Here is a 20,660-nt window from a genome sequence, read left to right as displayed (position 1 = left end):
GCTGCTTGGCCTGCTGTGTTCATCCAGCTCTACATGTCGCCCTCTCTTTTGATCTGCCAGCCACACCCAAACTGCAGGCCTGCAACTGATTGAAATCTCCATCAGTGTGCGTTCCTGTTTGGATTACTGAGAGGGCAAAAAAAAATTAAAAGGCTTTTATTATATTTCTCCACAGTTGAAAACAATTGACTGTTTACACTAAGAGACAAGCAGGGGTAAAATAAAACGCTAAATGGCCAACAATCGTGCACTGTAACCCGGAATCAGTAAACAAATGTAATACGAATTAACAGGTAAATTACAGTCTATAAATCACACACTCATTACCAGCTACAACTAAGACAGATCTTACAAAGTGGCTTATCAGGCTACTCTGTGTCAAACTCAGTCACAAGTCCTGCAAGACTGCCTCAGTTGTATTTTGCTTTTGTCCTTCTTTTCCAATTAATGCTGCCAGCATAATAATGCGACCTCGGTGCAATTGCTTCAGGTACTAATCGATTAGGCAACTGATTGTAGACAGTTTCAGGCTAGAATTTTTAATTTGACTGTTTTACGGCTGGTGGATTATATTTGTTTTTTTAAAAATATTTACCCCTCCTCTCTGACAGAACCACAAACTGTCAAACTTTTCTGGGCGATTCCTACACACCCCAGCCCCACCCCCGTGAGAAAACAGTTCTTGCAAAAATACACAGCTGATCAGACTTGCGCACCTTTCCACCTATCGCTAAAAATCCGGATGCAACAAAGCCAATACGCTTACCCAGATAGTCACACGGGTCACTCGACATGAAATATACAAAAGAAAAACGCACCACACAGGCAGGCTGCTAGTAAACGAGGCTGCTCTGGTGATTACAGAATATTATGCACGAGCGACAGGCTCAAAGAAAGGCACATTTTAAAATAGACACGGGACATTACGAAGAAAAAACCGGATAAATTGTTCAAAAATTGCTCATGTCATCTGATTTACTATAGAATGAAACTGACCTAAATTAATCTCACAACTGGAACCCACGGTCTGTTTGTGAAATAGCTCTATATGGTCTGCTTAGGGAAAATAAATGGAGGCTCATTCACGTTCTCGGGTTTGGAGGAATAAGGACACAGAAGTATTAACACATAGGCCGAATCTTAAGACATTCCCAATCGTTATCACCCTAGAATTTTGCTTTCTTTTTTTTTACAAAAAGGTCAGTTTAAAAGGGATAGGGAGGCGAATTTCTGCAATATTTACACGCCAATATTTGCAAATCAGAGGGGAAAAGGTACTCAAAATGCACATTATTGTGGGTGGCAGGGGCGGAGAATTAGCCTGGTTCAGAAGGATATGCAGCATTTCACACTTTAGCAGATAGAATAAAGGCAGGGATTTAACAACAAATTAGAGACCCCCCTCAAAAAAAACACACACCCATCCACACGACCATCACCGCCACTTTCTCTTCCCCTTTCACCAGGTTTAAGGAACCAGACCGCGGGAAAAAAATAAGTTAGATTCCTTTCTCAACACCCAAAATTCAAAACCTCGTAAACATAATGCTTGCGCTTGCTTTAAACGTGTCAGATGTTAGCCTGCGTATTGAACTGAGCTTACAATTCCACTTTCTATCGCACTTTTGTTTTTCTTTCAAAAAATGTCTGCTCAGAAAGTATTGAAAGAGAGAAAGAGAATTCCCGATTCACACAACACGTACCATTGTGGTGTGGGGAAATTTGCCAGAAATCACTGTATCACTTCCACTGCAAGCCGCAGATCCAGGAAACTCCTAGTCCGAGAGGCAAGTCCATGTCTAATAAAGTGCGCCGGTCCCAAACCATCGAGAGAGCGATTGAGAAAGAGAAAGAAAGATTATTTCAGTCAAAAGTTGCCTTCGAATAGTCCGACACATAAAGGTTTTCCTTTTCTCTATGCATTTCACTGTCTTTTCCTTTCTGTTTAGACTTTACTGGGATCGGTTTTCCCAGGTTAAAGTTATGCCTTTTCCTTCGCGGCTTCGGTGAAACTTTATTTTTTTCTTTATAGAAAAAGTTATTCTAATCTCTGCAGCATTGTGGTTGCGCGGCCTTCCCGCTTCAGAGCATTGTCAGGAAGAGCAGTCTGTGTGCTTAGAACAGAAATCTCTCCAAATACTGCAGAGGAGAGAGAGAGAGGGTTTTGAGAGAGAGCCGATAAGTCCCACTTCCATCACTAACTAACTAACTAACCGCTCCGGTCTCGGAGTTGAGCCGTGATTTGTTTAATAACTTTTTGTATGTGTGTGTGTGTGTGTGTGTTTTGTTTTGCATCTGGTCTGTAAGCGCTGGGAGAGCAGCTGCTGTGTCTGTGTGTGTCCCTGTGTGTGTGTTTTTGAGCAGAATTACAGAGTGAAAAGCCATGAACTGGGGCTTGTTTTAAAGAGGCATCGGCGCAGAGGGAAAGTTACTGACAATAAATGCGAGTGCATTCGGTCTCATACGATCTCCGAGTAGAACAAGCGAAGGGACATCGTGATGAGGGGCGGGGGGTGGTGTTAGTTTAAACAGGAAAAAAAAAGAAACTAAAACAGGAGAATAATCGCAAATAGTGCGTACAAGTAATTGAAGTGTGTAGATATTTTTAATTTGCAAAAAGTGCTGACAGATTTGCTAAATGACGAGCTGTTTCTCTTTATGGTAGAGGGAGAGAAAACGGTCGGCGCTAAGTGTTGAAGGAGACAATGGCAGGGCAACTTGTTAGCAGCGAACGTTATGGAACAACTTGAGCCTCATAGATACCAGACTATCCAACTCAAATATGTTATTTCCAGCAGTAGGAACCGATTTCCGTCCAAAACTTAAAATATGTTTCTCTAAAAGGACAGCCCCGCCGCCATGACCACCACCCAAATACAAAGTTAGTAGTGTCAGTCCTCTAGAAGGGAGGAGAGGTGTAAATTAGTTCCAATTTTTCCTTGTAGAATGATTGAGTGAAACCAGTTTGTATACGTGTGTGTGTGCGCGCGCGCATAAAGCCAATAGCGGACTTCAAAATAAATCGATTTAAAATAACAGCCCTGAACTTTCCGGGTTGACTTCAGTTTAACACCACAGCCTCAGCAATTGTTGGATATTATGCTTGCAGTTCATCCCAAACCTCCTTCACTACCCTCTCCTTGCTTTTTAAACAAATTGTCGATTGATGGTTCTATTGTGGGTAGCCTTTGAACTTTCAAAAGTAACCTGGAACTTCTAAATGTCTGGCTTTTAACTAATTGCAAATGTTAGAAAAAAAACAGAACGCCCCTGCTAAAAAAAAGTCTGTTTTTAGCCCTTGTTAAAACTCAAGAGTTTACTGTTACTGTAAACAGTTGTGTGTGTGTTTTTTTTTTAATGATACACATTCGGAATTAGGGTGGCTGCAAATTGTCTCCCAGCAGAATTTCTTCAAGGTGTATCACCGAAATGGACCCGGCGCGATTTCTGCAATGGGATTTAATTCCTCAAAGTTGCAGCCTTCCACTAACTTCTGTGTCCCTGTGCATTACAATAGGTATCCACCAATTTCCCCATCAGCCCAACCCGATTGTGTCCAAATATACAGCGAGGTCTGCAGACAGGGCAAATGGGGACTGTGTAGGAAGAGGGAAACTGCAACATCTGGGAATATATCTGACAAGCATGTGTGATAATGATGATTCTATCGGCGCTGCAGCATTCCCCGAATACGCCGGAGCGCCGCTGGTACAAAGGCAAATGGCAAATAAATCTGTTGGAAGTAAAAGGGGCGAAGTCACAGAAACACCAAGAGTGTTCCTTAAATGGATTCACTGGCCAGTATTTCACCTCAGATATAACAACAGCAATAACGCAGTCAAATCACTTTAGTAATGAGCTCCTGCTATTTAATAGAGGTTAAGAAGGAGGCGACTACCGTTTCTTTTAAGATAAAATAACAACGGCGTTTTAACAGATATGAAAACATTTTGTTTTTGAAAAATGAAAAGCCCACGAAGAATCACGAGCTGCTATTTTTGCTTTTTCTACTACGCGCTGGTAGAAATATTGTCTGGGATCTCTGCATTTTTGGGGTTAAGCTCAGGAATCACTGTATTGTAGGTTGGGTTGTATTGTGGGGTGGGTTTTGAAAGCGTGACCATCTCCATTTAATTCTATCGAGTGAAATAGACGACCCCCTCAACCCTGCCACTGCCCCCATTCCAAGCACCTTAGTGAGAGGGAGAAAGAGAAAAAAAATCAGTAGTTTTCAAATGGCTTCCCTTATTGACTGAATGTAACTTTTGACTCTTTTGAACTCTCGCTTGGCATTTTTCATAAAGTAAAAGAGAATAAATTAAGTTACATTTGATGGGCACCTATATCCTGAAATCTCGACAAATTAAAAATCGCAGCAAGGTGTATAAACGGGGAGAGACAAAGTTTTCAGTGAGACTGCCCGTCAGAACAGCCATTGCAATACTGACCCACTGTGAAACGGCTCCAGCACAATGGGAAATTACTGCCTTTGACTGAACGAAGTGGAAATTCACGAGACTAGATTCCGGATCGATAATTTAAGGAATAACGTGCAGGGGTTGTGATAAGGAGTCAACAGCTTCCGCACAAGTTTCAAACCCTTTAACCCTTTCAGGTCCACACAAGTTTTCAATTGCTGCAGGCAACCAATTGCAGATAAAGAAATGGTCATGGATTAATTTTGTAGACTTTGCAACTGGCTTCCAATCTCTCCAGCAAATAATCTTGTGCCGGCGTGGATTTTTTATTTAAATTTTTGCTTCAAGTCTTATTTTATTTCTCCGGGTTCTGCTTTCTCTGCTTGTAAGGAACTGTCGGAAAGAGTCTTTTTGGAAAGCGCCTGGCAGGGTTTTGGGCGAAGGGGTTTGGAGATGGACGGGAAAGTAGTAGTGGTGAAAAAATTGCGGTGAGATGGTGTTGGTGAGAAAGCCAAGATAGACTATCCAAACCTCCATTGTTTCAGTTATGCACCGCGCTCAAAACTGATTTGAGACAATATTACAAAACGCTCTGGACAGGCTGACATACAGGTACATCTTTCGTTTGGGTGAATGTCCAATTTCGAACTCCGCATCTTTCAATAAGAAAACATGTTATAATTGAAACGTTTCCCGAAGTATTTAGTTCAGGTACTTTCAGAGCTGATTCTCTCTCTACATGCATCAAATCTACCCAGCTGATATCTCGTTAAATTGCCTAGACACGTCCTCAATTTAATTAAATGCAGCATTTGTAACTTTCGTTTTGCTTATTAGTAATAATTTATTCATATGAACTTTACTATGCAATAGAATTAGAGCTCTAACAATGTGGGGATCCGAAACAGATTCCAAATTTAGGTTAAAGCATTTTAAAAACGTATTGAAATGCTAATTTGGTTAAGCTTTTGTATTTCATTTTACCCGCCGTTATACTAATTCCATACTCAAAGAAACACACACTCAGACAGAACCACACAGGAACAGAAATACACAAACAGAAAAACAAAGACACAGAAACACAGGAACAGAAACACAAAAAACGTGTGCACGCACAGAGATACACACATACACAGACACACACGTAGGCACACATACATTCACACACACAACACAGATACACACACACATTTACAGATACACACAGAGATACAAAGACACAGACACACACATACACGGAAACATACAAAGACATACACGGATATGCACACACACCACACAGACACACAGATACCCACATATAGATGGACATACACACCCACAGGTATACACACACATTGTGTATATTCAAGAAGGTTGCAATGAAATGAGCCAAAGACTATCCGAACTATTCTGCTATCAGGAGATTTCTAAAGCTCTAAATTGCTTCTTTATTCCAATTCGTATGATACTTAAACTGCTTTTAACTTGTTGAACGCCTCATTATTTGTACAACTTATTGATTACTATCAAATCAATCTAAATCTCAGCGTTCCTGTGCAAACTCCAACACGGAATTCGAAGAAGAAACATTTTAAATTGTGGTGCCAAGTACATTTCACATTGATTTCTAAATTCCACTTTTTAAATTGGAAGCTTAATTGCCGGAAGAAATTGATACTGGGCTGCTTTTATTTTCTAAAAGCTGTGTCCGTGATATCAGTAACTAATATTAACTTTACGCATTAAAAAAGAAAATCTGCATTCTACGTGAGTTTAGAATTAAAATACCGATCTGTTTGATACTCCTTAACTCAATGTACTGGAGTTTTGTTACACACTGTTTAATGCTGTGTTTAAATGCGTTAAAAGACCTTTTTAATTCATGAATTATGCGATTTTGTTCTTACAAAATGTTCTGCAAATGTCGTGTTTTCATGAATATTTGAGATCATATTTAACCTCGTTTTTATTCACTACATAATTATTATTTAACTTTTTTAAAAAACTCACTGCTCCCAGGCTTTGTTTTGAATGTAGTACACGGGGTTCACTTGTAATAATAACCTTTCTATATTAACGCTTTAGTTTGATTAGAAAGTATTTTAACCATGTAATTCTGTGGTTTCTAGGTGCTTGTAGATTTTTTTCATATCTCAGTCAATCTAACAATAAAGTATTTGCATCAACGTAATTTTAAATAAGTATGTTCTGTTTCACTATTTTCAACAGTATAAAATCGAATATGACCACAATTTGGAGCATATTCTTCTTTTTCTCAAGTAAGCACACACTCCCTTTCCAAAAATCGTTAAAAATGAATGTTAACGACGATTAATACAGGATCTCCAGAAGTGTGAGGAACCGAGTAAGACTCTTTCCCACGATTGCTTCATTTCTTTAGCCACTACCGTTGTCCAGCCAACATCAAGCACCACATCTCACCCCGCTGCCCATATCTAAAGTTATCATTTGCTCTCTGCTCAAATTCGAAGCAAAGACTACATCGTGAAAATGTATGTAAGATAGTTCCACGGCCAAGCATTAGAGTAATATATACGTTTAGAAAATACTTTTTTCTCGTTTTAACTCTGGAGACAAAATGATACAGTCTGAAACAAACAAATGCTGGTGAAACTCAGCATTTCTGGTAGCATCTATGGATACACAAACAGAGTTAATGCTTCTAGTCCAGCTCTGAAGAAGGGTCACTGGACTCGAAATTTTAATTCTGTTTGCCTCTCTCTCTCTCCATAGTTGCTGCCAGACTCTCTGATTTTCTCCAGCACTTTGTTTTGATTTGTTTCAGATTTACAGCATTCGCAGTTTTTTGTTTTATCATGCAACAGATATTTTAACTGACCAAGGTGGAGACGTCAAGAACTAGGGCACTGTTGTCCCCCGCGGGAAAAGACGGTTCCAAATTGCACTTGCTGCTTGTTCAATAGCAAATGCCGGAGTTGCTGAAAAAAGAATATTCAAATTCTACCTCATCAACTATAAATGAGGGAGGGATAAAACAAAGAACTGCGGACGCCGGAAATCTGAAACAAAAACAGAAATGACTGGAGAAACTCAGCAGGCCTGGCAGTACCTGTGAAGAGAGAGAGGGAGAAACAGAGTAAATACTTCAAGTCCAATTCTGAAGCAGGGTCACTGGACTCGAAATATTAACTCTGTTTTCTTTCCAATGAAGTCGGGGAAAAGTTGGCAGGAGCGTGCAGACAGTTTTAGTCACAATGGTCTCATCAGTTACATCGGAATGAGGACTGCAATGCAGATTTGTTAGCTCCTCTAAAGAATTCGTTCCACATCCCCGTTCGAAGAAATATATTTTAATTATTTTTCAATTCCTCCATTCGAACACTACCTTAATTCGGCGATGCCTTCATCCAATCGCTCTTTTGTAATACTTTAAATCATTTCATTTGTTTTTGCTTCAATTTGCCAATTCAGAACCTATTCCCTAGCTTTTTGGATTAGACTGAAACAGAGCTGGTTGCAATTATTAAAATTACTTGGAGAGATTCATACATACTTTTGTTTTAAAAAGAGTGATTGTTGCTCCACCAATGCACATTAAACAATTGCAATGATTGAATTCTACGCCGTTAAACCTTTTGAGCTCAAAATAAAGGACAATTTGACGGGTTTTTCTTCTGCCTGTCTCGTTAGGAGTTAAGATATGTTTGAGCGTTTTTTTTTAAAAAGAACATCGAATTCAAACATATTGATAAACTTAGGATAAGAACTTGCTGTAATAGTTCTGTCACATTCTCTCTGGATGGAGACTGCAAACTTACGTACAGCTTCGATTCTCTGAGAAGGACAGATTTCCCCCGTCATTACTGTGTTTTTTTGTTCCAAAGTATTAACCCGAGAGTCGTCTCGTTAATTCCAAAAACACCCTCTCCTTCATTGCCAGATACCGGAGAAACAAGACTAGGGAAATATTCAGTTATTGGAAAGACTGAAGTATCAGATTAAATCTAAAAAAGAACAGATATGATCAATTAATTCAAAGGTTCTGATAATTTCTCGCCTCAGTGAGGACTCTTCATCGATGGCTTTCAGCATGTGAGGTTGGAATGTGTTACCAGTATTGTTGGCTTTTGGGTTTTGTGGCCAAGCAGTGTGTATCTACCTCTTTACAATATCTGAAGAATGTTGAACATTTAACAATAAGCAAACAGTGGTGATAAACAGCCTCTCCTTACTGTCTCAGATATATTACTTGGATGTAATATATACATTATTGGCAGGATCCATTGCATTATCTGGTGGTGAGGGTGTGGGAACCCTTTAGCCTTGTTACTGACGCTCACCTGTTACTTTGGGCTTTCAGCGAATGAATAGCCAGTTTCATTGTGAACATTTTAATATATGGACATACGGACTCACACGAAAATTTTTGATATATTATTCAAATCTAAAACTTACAATGCGCAATATGAAATCTAGTGAGGCTTTCACCTTCTTTGTATTTTAAACCATATTTTGTTTTACGATATATTAAATATATATTCTCTGCCTGTTAGTAAATAACGGGAAAGTGCCGTGCCTGAAGCTTGCTCCATTCTCTCCATTAGTATTCTCGATGCCAGCTAACCAGTGAACGGAAAGTTGAAAATTAGTAACAATACTGTGTATTTATGTGTGTGGGTCTAAATGCATGCATGTATGTGTGTCCCCTGTGTGTATGTGTTTACATCTGTATGTGTGTGCACGTGTCTGTCTGTATGTATATGCTTGTGTACACGGGTGCTTGTATGCGTATGTGCGTGTATCTATATGTGTGCATCAACATACGTGAGTGCGGCCCTATGTGGGAGAGAGACGCTGTGTGCCTGTATGTATGTATTTGCGTGTGTCTGTTTGTGAGAGAGACTGTATGTGACGGAAACTGTGTGAGAGTCTGTATATGTGTCTGCATGTGTATTTGTGTGTGACAGAGACGGTGTGTGCTGTCTATGTACATGTATGTTTATCTGTTTGTGTGTCTGTATGTTTGTGTATATATGTTTGCATGTGAGAGTCAGTGTGTGTTGTCGATATGTTTGTTTGCGTACGTGTGTTTGTGTGTATGTATGTTTGTATGACAGACAGTGCGTATTGTCTATACGTATGTTTGCATATCTATGTGTCTGTATGTATGTATGTGTGTCTGTATGTGCATGCATGTGCTTGCGTGTGTGATAGAGAGACCGCACGCATGTGTGTGCGTGTGTGTGGAGGGGGTTGGGGTGGGAGGCGGTGGTGAGTGGAAGTGGGCGGGTGGGAGTGATGAGGTTAAAGCAGTTGTGTTGTGAGTCTGCATATTTGGAGGTCAGAGCGCATCAGTGACATTGGATTTAAGGGACAGCAGGTGTCAGAAGATGCGCACGGTCAGGAGGCCTTGAAAAAAAAGCTGTTGTTTACTTCTGAGGCTTCGCTATCGCCATTAGTGACATTTCTCACTGATCACATTTTAATAATATTGCATTACACAAGCTTCTGCAATGTTTACCGCAGTAAAGAAGCTTTAATAACCAAATAAAAACTCGCGCCTACGCAGACAGCCACATATGTGGTTCTACTACAACCGTTTTGGGGGAACTCCTGAATTTAGACTGGTGTGTTAATTTTGAAATCAATATTTCACTTGTTCTTAGTGCTGGTGAGGGGAAGTGGGGGGGGTACAATTCATTTAAATTGGAGGAGCGAGCGGCAACTGAACTGCACATGGTACCTCTAACACTGAATATTGTCAGTTTTCTATATAAACATGGGACTAACGGAAACAAGTCCATGGCTTAATTTCCATCAATGTAATGCCCCCTATCGCCTGCCCCAATAGTTAAATCAGATAATGTCCGAGGGTTTGGGATCAGTGGGGGCAGGGGATGATCAGTGGGGGGACGGGTGTCGGTGGGGTAGGGGATGGTGATCAGTGCGGGAGAGGGTGGTGATCAGTGGGGAGGGGTTGGTCATCAGTGGGGAGAGGGTGGTCATCAGTGAGGAGAGTTGATCAGTGGGGGAGGGGGTTAGTGGGGGAGTGGGAGGTGATCAGTGGGGGGGAGAGATTAGTGGAGGAGTGGGGCGGGTGAACAGTGGGGAAGGGTGATGGTGACCAGTGAGGGGAGTTGATCAGTGGAGGGGTGATCATTGGAGGGGGGGCGGGGGGCGAGGGCCTGGGGGGAGGGGTGAGACGTTATGGTCAGTTGTCACCCTGCCACCCCGGCCATTTAGTCCATTCACTACTTAACCCGCTTTCATATCAGAATAAAGGTCAAATACTCTGCTCATTGGCTTAATTTTATAAAATAATAGAAGATCTTAAAATATTTCGAGCAGGGTGACATAGCGGACTAAACAGTCGCTGCTGAAACATTCGGGGACACCAATCTACAAGTTTGCGCTTCCAAACCGGACCCTGTAACATTCAGCAATCTGTGTTATAATCCCATGTTTGAAGAGAGGGGCATGTGTTTTGTCTGTGGGGGTAAGGAAGGGGACTTGTGTTAGACAGAACAGCAACATTGCGCGTTTTACGGGGAATGTCAGGAATACTTCGTCAAATATTCCAAGCGTTTCTTTGCGTTGTTGGCCTTGGCGCCGTTAACAAGCGGACGGCGTTCACGCTTCACGCGTGTCAAGGCAGCTCGCGGGACTTAGGAACACGGGTCACTTTCAGCAGAACGAATGAAAGGTAGAAACAGGCAGAGAGAAAATAGGGACACACAGAGAGAAAAAAAAGTGAGGGAGAGAGAAATAGAGAGAGATTGGGCTAGAATAGCGAGATTTTATTTTAATTTAAAAAGAGGGAACAGAAATGGAAATAGAAATGAGAAAGAGAAATGAAGAGAACACATAGACAGCAGGTAAGAAACAAAAAGAAAAAAGTGTAGGAGAGAAATAGAAAAATAGACAGATGGAAAGAAATGGAGAGAAAAACAGAAAGAGGGAGAGAAATGGAAAAAATAGAAAGGAGGAGAAATATATAGAAAGCAAAAAAGGGGAAGAAATGTAGAAGAAAATAGGGGAGAAGTGGAGAGAGAAAATAGAAACAAGGCAAACAAGAGAAAATAGAAAGAGGGAAAGAAAAAGAAAGAGGCTGAGAATTAGAAAGTGAAAATCGAGAGAGGGTGAGAAATACATGGAGAGGAAAGAGAGAGGGGGGACACTGAGAGAAAAGGTAGAGAGGAAAAGAGCGGGATAGATTAGAGAGGGGGAGAAAATACAGAAGGAGAAAGTGACAGTCATAGGTAGGAAGAAAGGAGGAGGAGATTCATAGAGAATTAGAGAAAGAGGGAGAAAGTGAGATAGAAAGAAACAGAAATCGAGAGGTAAGGAAATAAGGACAGAAATAAAAATACCAAGAGAAAAAAACTTTTAAAAAACGAAAAGACAGCAAGTAACAAAAAAGAAAAGTAAAGAATGAGAGCGAAAGAAAGAGAGGTGGGGAAACGGACACAGAAAACACAGTGGGAACTAGAACGCGGGGGAAAGAGAAATAGAAATAAAGAAAACAGTGAGTTGATACGTTGTATTCTGGTCCTGGTCTTCAACTTTTCATTAAGCTGTTGATTACAAGCCCGAGGGCAAAGGGAAACAAAACTTTCATTCGTACTCCTCTGTGAGTTGTAATAAATTGCTGTTGAGTCAGGACGCGTTGGCAGTTTAGAACATGCAATGTTCCCTTCTTTAGTGATATTACTGTACAGTCATTAGCCGCAGGCTACGGCAAACGTTGAAATTCCCACAGAAATCAACAAGGCAACATAAAGTCTTATTTAGAGGGGATTATAGATTAGTTTATAGTGTGACACAAAATAATTAGTATTTTGGTGTAATTAGTTGGGCCTGTGGCGTTGGACTCCGGGCGGGCTTCGCTAGGGATCTGATTGAAGCTGGTTGCGGTTTGATATTTGTTTAACCCGAAGACTGAGGCCATGTTCTTGTTTACCTGAAGTTCTCAAATAATCCCACGATTAAATCTTTCGCCTGTTTCCCACTGTCAGGGACTAATCGGCCGGACTGTGGTATCAATATTCCTCATTACTGGCTGCTCATAAATCTGCTGTTAAATTGTCCAATAAACTGGAGCTCATTTTAACAGGAAGGACGGAGAAACCCAGTATGGTGCAACATGCTGCAGTGTCAATGATTGTAACGTTAACCCTTCACTCCCTGCAAGAGACCCGCGTTCTGACAATTTCAATGGGCAATTTTCTTGGGGCGTGAAATTCTACAATGCATACTGGAAGTAATGTGGCACTGCAGTTCCTTCTTTTTGGAAAAAAAAAGTTATCAACTTTGCAGTTTTTTTTTAGAAATGTCAACGTTAACAAGGCAAAATACATGGTGGAGGGGTTATAATACAAACAGAAGGAGCTGCAGAAAGTCAGCAAGTCTGGCAGTAGAAATAGAAATAGAGTCCGACAGAGAATCGGAGTGGACACTGTATGCATTAGGTCGCTAATCTGACACCTAAATCTTGTCTCTTGTTGCACGTTTCCAGCACATTCTGCATTACATATTTCTAAATGAATGACCCCACTATAGTTCGAACGTACTCCAGAAGATATCTTTCATTACTGGCGCAATCCCGAAGATCCTTTGAAAAGTGAGTTTTTAAAAAAAAGGACCGATGTGCATTTCACAAATTCGGGAAGTCCCCAGGTGTTTTACAGCCAATGTAGTACTCGTGAAATTGCGGTATGAGGAAATTCGGCGCACAAATGTTCACATAGCTAGCCCCAAAGACAATAATGTGAAAATAGACAGAAAAAAGTGTTCGTGTAATATTGACAGAAGGGCAAATATTGCCCACTACACCACAGGTCAAACCCTTCGGTTCTTTCTTAAAATGGCATGGGATTTGCGTTTAAATTTATAGGCAGCACCTCAAACGTACTGCACTGAAGTATCAGCCTCAATTCTTGTCCTCAGATCTCTGGGGTAAGATTTAAATCCACCACTCACTGACTCTGGGGCAAGAATGCTACAGCCTCCTTAGTGACACCTTCAAATACCGGGCAACAAACTGGTATTTATATAAATTTTCATGCAGTATAGCATTGCACAATGCTTACGACTCCAATTCCAAGTATTAGAGACTGCTAAAACTATCAGCCCACTATAGGAGTCACTTCATCTCAACTCCTCAAGAACATTAATGCTTCAAAGTTCAGCAAGACAAACATTACATCACGGATGCACATTCGTACTACTGCACTTACAGAGTTGCTACAGCCCCACTCACTAGAGAGAGTTATGAATGGTAGTGGTTTAACCAGAGGGTCACAACACATCAAAAAGGGGTGAAGTAGTGAAGGAGAGTTTTGCACGGTAACCACAGCTGGTGAGGGAATTGAACCCATGCTGTTAGCATCATTTTACATCACAAACGAGCCATTTTGCCAACTGAGCTAACCAAACCCCCTAACATAATTGCAATGTATCAGTAAGTCAGCTAGTTTACAAGACTACTAAAATTTAATGGCTACTTGTTCTGAAGACCCTTGTTATATAAATATGAATTATTGGAGGACAGATTGCATGGAAAGAAAGGGTTTGTGTTGAGTTTGTGTGTATGTGCGTGAGCAAGAGAGAGTGAGAAAATTTGACTCAATTTGTGAGTGCGATAAATACATTTTTACTGTGAGTGTGCATACAAGACAAGCTGAAAGGTGTGTAGAAATACAAATAGGATGAAGATTACTCTACAGTTACAGATATTAAATTAGCTGTTTGACCATCACCAATGAAAAGTTATAAGTATGGACCTTTATAGTTACTTAGCATTGCAAGTGATGGGCAGAAAGTACGTGAGTGATGATTGTTCATTGAACAGAAATTTAATTAGCAATAGGTTGAAGTGTTTTGGGGAGCAGGAGGAAAGTGAAGTTGAGACTGAGATGAGATCAGCCATGGTCATATTGAATGACGGAACAGGCTCGAAGGGCTGAATGGCCTACTCCTGCTCTTACTTCTTATGTTCTTTTGAATGAGTGCAGTTAAGGGAAGGAAGCGAGGAATTGTGATTCTACATATGAGTGTTTGATCAGTGACAATATGAGTGTGCAAAAGTGATTAAGAGTCTGTGCAGGGAATGTGAGACAGGGACTGTGATTCAGCATGTGTGTGCAGAACAAAACAAGTTGTATCTTCTCTATCCTCATTTGGTGCATGTTAGATTTGGTGGGTGTGTGTGTGAGTGTGAGCCAGATGTGTGCGCATGTGAGTGACGGAGACAGTTTGTTCAGGAGTTAGTGCTGAGTGACGGGAAAGGAAAATGAAAAATATGTTTGGAATCAGAGAGGGTGCCAGTGTGCTGTGAATAATGTAAACAACATTTTGATTGGCATGCAGATGCGCAGCAGTGATTATTCAAAACAGATAGTATTTCTATCATAGAACTTAGACGGAAGTACATCGAATATGTAACATTGAAACTAGGTGCTTCATGTCGGCTTTTACATTCCACTTAAGTCTCATTCCATCCTTCCTCATTCATCACTCACCAGCCTAACACTCGTGTACTTACCTAGCCTTCCCATAAATGCATCTATACAATTTATTTCAGCCACTCCCTGTGTCCATGGGTTTTACATTTTCATTTTTCACTAGTTGAAGAAATTTCTTCTAAATTCACTGTTTGATTTTACTGGTGACTATCAGGTATTCAACACCTTCCATTGTGCCTTTCCCCACAAGTGGAACCACATTCTCTTCAGTCTAAATTATAAAATTATAATTTCAAAAAGCTTAATGAGGTCACCCATCTGTCCTTTCCTTCAAGAGAAAAGGAAAATGCCCCATTTATCCTTTGCACATAGGTATAAGGTCACAGTTCCTTGTAAATATTTTTTGCAACTCTGCCAATGTCTCTGTATCCTTTCTCATAATATAGGAAACAGATCTGTACACAGTACTTAAAGTGTAGTCCAAATAAGATTTGATTAAAGTTTCACACAATTCTCGGAACATTGATTGGTGGGTTCAGACATCTGTCAGTAGTATTTCATCAGAAATGTAATAGTTAAAGGAAAAGGCCTCAAATGTAAAAGATCAGCAGATCTACATTTTACGATACACTGGGATTCTTTCATAATAGTGCAAACTCACATGCAGCTAAGGATGTTATAAAACAAAATGTGGAAGAAGAAAGAACAGAAAGATTTGCCTTTACATAAAACTTTCCATAACTACAGAGTAACCCTCCACTCTTTATGACAAAATAAGTACTTATATTTTTGAAGAGTAGTTAATGTTGTAATCTAGAAAATGAAGCAACCAAATTGTGCATAGCAAGCTCTCGCAAACCGCAAAGTGATAAATGACCAATATCATATTTTAATTATGTTGATTAAAGAATAAATATTTGCTACAACACTGAAGATAATTTCGCTACTCTTTTTTGAAATAATGCCATGGGATCTTTGGATCGAGCTAATGGGAAAATTGGGCCTTAGTTTAATATCACAAGATAGCATCTCCAACAGTGCAGCACTTATTTGGTTTACAGTGTCAAACTAGTGTTTTGTGTTCAAGTGCCGAGTGAAATTTGAATTCACCACTTTCTGAACCAGAGTCATGGATGAAAAGTCCAAAGTCTAGGTAGTCTGTATGAAGGGAGGTTAGGAAGAATATGTCTAAAATGAACCAAAAGGCCATTCAAACCATTAAAGGCCATTCCTTCTGTGCAAAGGTGCTTAGTTGTTTTTTCACCTTTGTGGATTTCAGGGATGTTAGCCTACGTATGCCCAGATGTCTCTGAGAACACGTATAAAGATTAATTTCATGCCCTATTGACATCCGTGGATCATGGACTGCTGATACCAATGGATCTTGTTATTCCGATTCAGGGTTTATCCATTGTTGAGTCAACAACCCGCTAAATACTGTTTTTTCCAAAGCTCACAAAGTCAAACAAGGAACAACCAGTGAGTCAGAAAAGTAAACGCAAATGGAATTGAGTTGCAAGGTTTCGAATGGCTACATTAGCAAGATCTGTGGGCCAATGTTTGGAAATCTCAGCTGTAGCACACTAACTCTCTCATCACATCATCTAACAGCATTCTGAAGGACCATACTTGGCAAATATTCATCACTCTTTGAGAAAGCAATACTTCTTGATGTCAATTTCAATTGAGACAAATATTTATACAATGGGTGCCGATTTAAATATACCTTTTGGAGGGCACTGTTCTTGTACTCTGGCTTGCTCTTTCTCAAAATCATGAGGGGTTTCCTTCAAGTGAATAAGGAGGAATTGTTTCCACTGATGGGTGGATAGATATCCACAGAAAAGAACCAGAGGGGAAAAGATGGACTTTTTTTAGCACAAGGGGTTATTAGGGGTTATTGGAATATGATGTTTGAAAAGCCTATGGAAGAAAATTCAGTTGCATATCCAAGGACTTTTGAAATATGTTGAGGGTTTCTACCTACACCATCCTTTCAGACAGCTTTATGCTACTTCTATAATAATTTCAACATGATCAAGTCCATAAAGTCTTACTTGCAGATTGTTAATTATATCAAACAAACCCAATAACATTGAGTAGGGGAGGCTTCCTAATATAAGACCATAAGAAATAGGAACAGGAGTAGGCTATTCAGCCCCTGAAGTCTGCTCTTCCATTCAACAGGATCATGGCTGATCTGACATTTCTCACATCTACTTTCCTGTATTTCCCCGTAACTTGTGATTCTCCCCCCGATCAAGAATCTATCTCAACTTTAAATATAAAATGGACTCTGTACCAAAGAGTTCAAAAGAATCACAGCCCTCAGAGAGAAGAAATGTCTCAGTCTTAAATAGCACTCCTTATTTCTGAGACCATGCCCTCTGGTCCTAGGCTGTCCCATGAAGTGAAGTATCCTCTCAGTATTTACCCTGTCAACCCCTTTAAGAATCCTATATGTTTCAATGGGAGCACCTCTCATTCTTTTAAACTCCAGTGAGTAGAGACCCAACCTGTTTAACCTTTGCTCATAACAATCCCTCCCTACCAGGGATCATTTATATCTCAGTATAAACCACAACATAACTACTATCTGGATGCACTTTATCCAGAATGTTGGATATGTCAATCTCAAATTCACACCTTCCCACTTTTACTGATCCATACCCTATCCAGCTCTCTCCCATTGTAGAGCTAAATGGGATAAGCATTGTAGACATACTACTCCTTGACAATATCATCCAAAACTATATCAGATTCAACTTATATGTGGATGAGATTCAGCTCAATCTCACCACCATCTCCCTCAATGCCTCCACTGTCATCAAACTGCTGTCTGTCTGAAATTCTATTTTGATATGCAGATATTTCCTCCACATAAGCATTGAGGATACCAAAGCCATTGACTTTAGGTCCCATTGCATTCTTCATTGCTTATTCATCAAATATATTGCTCTCCTTAACAATTGACTGAGATTAACTCACAACCTCTGCATCCTATTTAACCTTGAGATGAACACGTGATCCTTCATTACCTTCATTACCACAACCTCTCCTTCCTTCAAGTTGTTCCAAGATATTTTGCAATCAATCTGCTCAATAGATATTATTGCACACCTCTGAAGCAGGTGCAACTTGAACCCAGGCCTTCCAGCTCATAGTTAGGGATAATACCAGTGCACTACAAGAACCCTTCTCATGTTGCTCTTAGATATTTTCTTAATCAACCTGCTTAGAGATGTTATTACATACCGCTGGAGCAGATGGAACTTAAACCCAGGACTCCTGGCTCAGAGGTAGGGACACTAGCACTGTGCCACAAGAGTGCTTCAAGCTGCCACTATCTCTTCAACCTAAATTTTGGTAACCTGCCCTTAATCTCACTTTGTTCAACAAATTTTGTTTGACAAATACTTTTGTGAGGCTTCTGTTTTATGAACTTGTTTCCCATCGCTAGTGCCAGGCCAGTTGCAGGAGGCAAATCAGAGACTAGCACATCATTATGGTGCAGAAGACACATGCAAGCCAGATTGTGTAAGGGTGACAGATTTCCTTCCTTTGTGAACTAGATGCATTTTTTTTTAAAAAAATGAAAACTTCAGTTCTGGACAATTCTGGAGTTTATTTAGTGTATTTAAATTTTATCAACTACCATGGGATTATGAACTGTTTCCTGAGCTTTAGCCTGGGCCCCTGGTCTATAAATGCAGAGATATTAATCCAGAAACTCAGGTAATGTTCTGGGGACATGGGTCCAAATCCCACCATGGCAGATGGTGGAATTTGAAATCAGTTAAAACCTGGAATTAAAAGTCTAATGGCCTTTAGGGAAGGCAATCATCCAGCCTACATGTGATTGCAGACCCACAGCAATGTGGTTGACTCTTAACTGCCCTCAGGGCAAATATGGATGGGTGATAAATAATAGCCAGCCATGCCCACATTCCATGAATGAATAAAAATAAAACCACCATTTTTTTCTGAAGAAGGGTCTAGGCCAGAAACGTCAGCCTTGGTGCTCCTCTGATGCTGATTAGCCTGCTGTGTTCATCCAGCTCTACTGTCAAAGATGTGACAATGGATGTGATTTGCTGTTAATGAAGCTGGTAAGGCTTGAACCAGGCCTCCTGGCTCAAAAGTAGGGACACTACACTGCACCTCAACAGCCCTCAAGGAAAGTTCTACAAACACAGGGGCCTTCTCATATTCATGCTTATTAATTACCTTGCCATCTCGAAGCTTGGACAGTGTGAGCACCAGGGCTGAAGTAGACCGAGATCATCACCTGGAACCCAGAGTTGGGAGTCCTGTTACTGGACATGAAAGCACTTAACACGTTTCTGCTTTTAAGACTGAGTTGCCACTTTGGGTGACTGGGTTCCATTTTGTGACAGTGGATGTTTAGTTTATAATGAAGAGCTGTTTCGGACAAACACCACGAAGCTGCAGCACAGTCCAGAGAACTTGCAGGGGGCTAGAGCTAGATTTCCAGACAGCAAACATTCCGTCGGAAAACATGATTACTGCCTTCCGTACCCAGATCCTGGGTTACATTGGATGTGAGGGCTGCTTGCATGGAGGGCTGAATGAGTGTTTATTGATTCTACCAGTTTTATTAACAACAAAAAAAACGACAAATGTTGAAATAAGATATAACGCAGTGTGGAGCTGAAGGAGCACAGCGGGCCAGGCAGCATCAGAGGAGCAGGAAAGTTGACGTTTTGGGTCGGGACCCTTCTTCAGAAATCAGAAATGTTGAAATAAAATCCGGAAATGTTTGAAATGGAGCTTTGCCCTGTTGCAGATTCCTGGGGACAGGGGTCACGATCCAGCTGAAAGTACTGCGGATGCTGGGGATCTGAAATAAGATCAGAAAGTGCTGGAGGAACTCAGCGGGGTCTCGCAGCATCTGTGGGACATCCTCCAGATCTTGGGCTAGTCACTGTCATGACGCTGGGGAACCAGTCTCACCTCTTCGATCTTTCAGAGGGATAGCACTGAACTGTTTGGCTCGGAATCTCCCTATTCCTGGTTCACATTTCAATTTAGTGCCATTTGGCATTTCTCTGCCCAGCCTGTGAGCGGTTTTAGAAGAAACACACTCCTGTAATGATTGAAAGTTTTAATACTTTGAAAATTCCACTCTCAACATCCCATTTCTTTAACACTGTTCGTCTTTTACTCGTGCTCTGCAATCTCCCTCTCCCTCTAACGCTGTTTCTCTGAATATGAATACTCTGCCGTCTCTCACCTCTCTCCCTATGCAAGACCTCTTTAACCACTGCTCTAAACCCATTTCTCTTCAATGCGCTCTTGTCTTCTTTTCATCCATTTCTCTTTGATTTCTGTCTCTGTCTAACTCCATCTGTCTTTAACCCTCTCTCTGCCTATCTCTCCCTATTTTTCTTTCTGTAGCATACTCTATGTCTGTCTGTCTCTCTAACCCCATTTCTCCATAACTGTCTCGCGGTCCGTCTCTCATTAACGCTAACTCTTCTCTCTCTGTGTCTCTTTCCCTAACAGTACCTCTCCAATTCAATGTCTGTCTCGCTCTAATCCCAATTCTCTTTATGTCTGTCTCTCTCTCTCTAAACTCATCTCCCTCTAACCCTTTGTCTCTCTCTCTCTCTAATCCTATTTCTCTTTAACCATTTCTCTGTCTCTCTCTCTAAAGTCACCGCTCTTTAACTCTATGTCTGTCTGTCTCAGTATCCTCTCTTAAACCTCTATCTGTCGCCCTCTAAATCCATCTCTCTTCTCTCTGAAACTACCTCCTCTAACCAGTTTCTCTTTCTAGATATAATCCCATCTA

The 20,660-nt window shown here is 40.6% G+C and overlaps 1 protein-coding gene across 9 annotated transcripts in view; it reads right to left on the bottom strand.

Annotated features, from left to right (window-relative positions):
- nfixb (nuclear factor I/Xb) overlaps positions 1–12,507 on the bottom strand; it is a 421,090-nt gene extending 408,583 nt beyond the window's left edge. For 5 of the 9 annotated variants that reach the window (XM_048617762.1, XM_048617771.1, XM_048617769.1 and 2 more), the window contains exons 1-3: positions 12,343–12,507; positions 8,205–8,386; positions 1,704–1,799 (exon numbers count right to left, since the gene is read on the bottom strand). The gene's annotated coding sequence lies outside the window, so the exon portion shown is untranslated. Of the gene's footprint in view, positions 1–1,703; positions 1,800–2,763; positions 2,886–8,200; positions 8,387–12,342 lie in introns of those variants that run through there. The other 4 variants (XM_048617764.1, XM_048617763.1, XM_048617765.1 and 1 more) reach the window with 4 other exon arrangements.
- Positions 12,508–20,660: the final 8,153 nt, after the last annotated feature.

Source organism: Rhincodon typus, chromosome 38, assembly GCF_021869965.1.
Source record: "Rhincodon typus isolate 14 chromosome 38, sRhiTyp1.1, whole genome shotgun sequence".
Classification (NCBI taxonomy): Eukaryota; Metazoa; Chordata; class Chondrichthyes; order Orectolobiformes; family Rhincodontidae; genus Rhincodon; species Rhincodon typus.
Note: the sequence above shows the minus strand (reverse complement) of the source record. Positions and strands in the feature narration are given on the sequence as shown.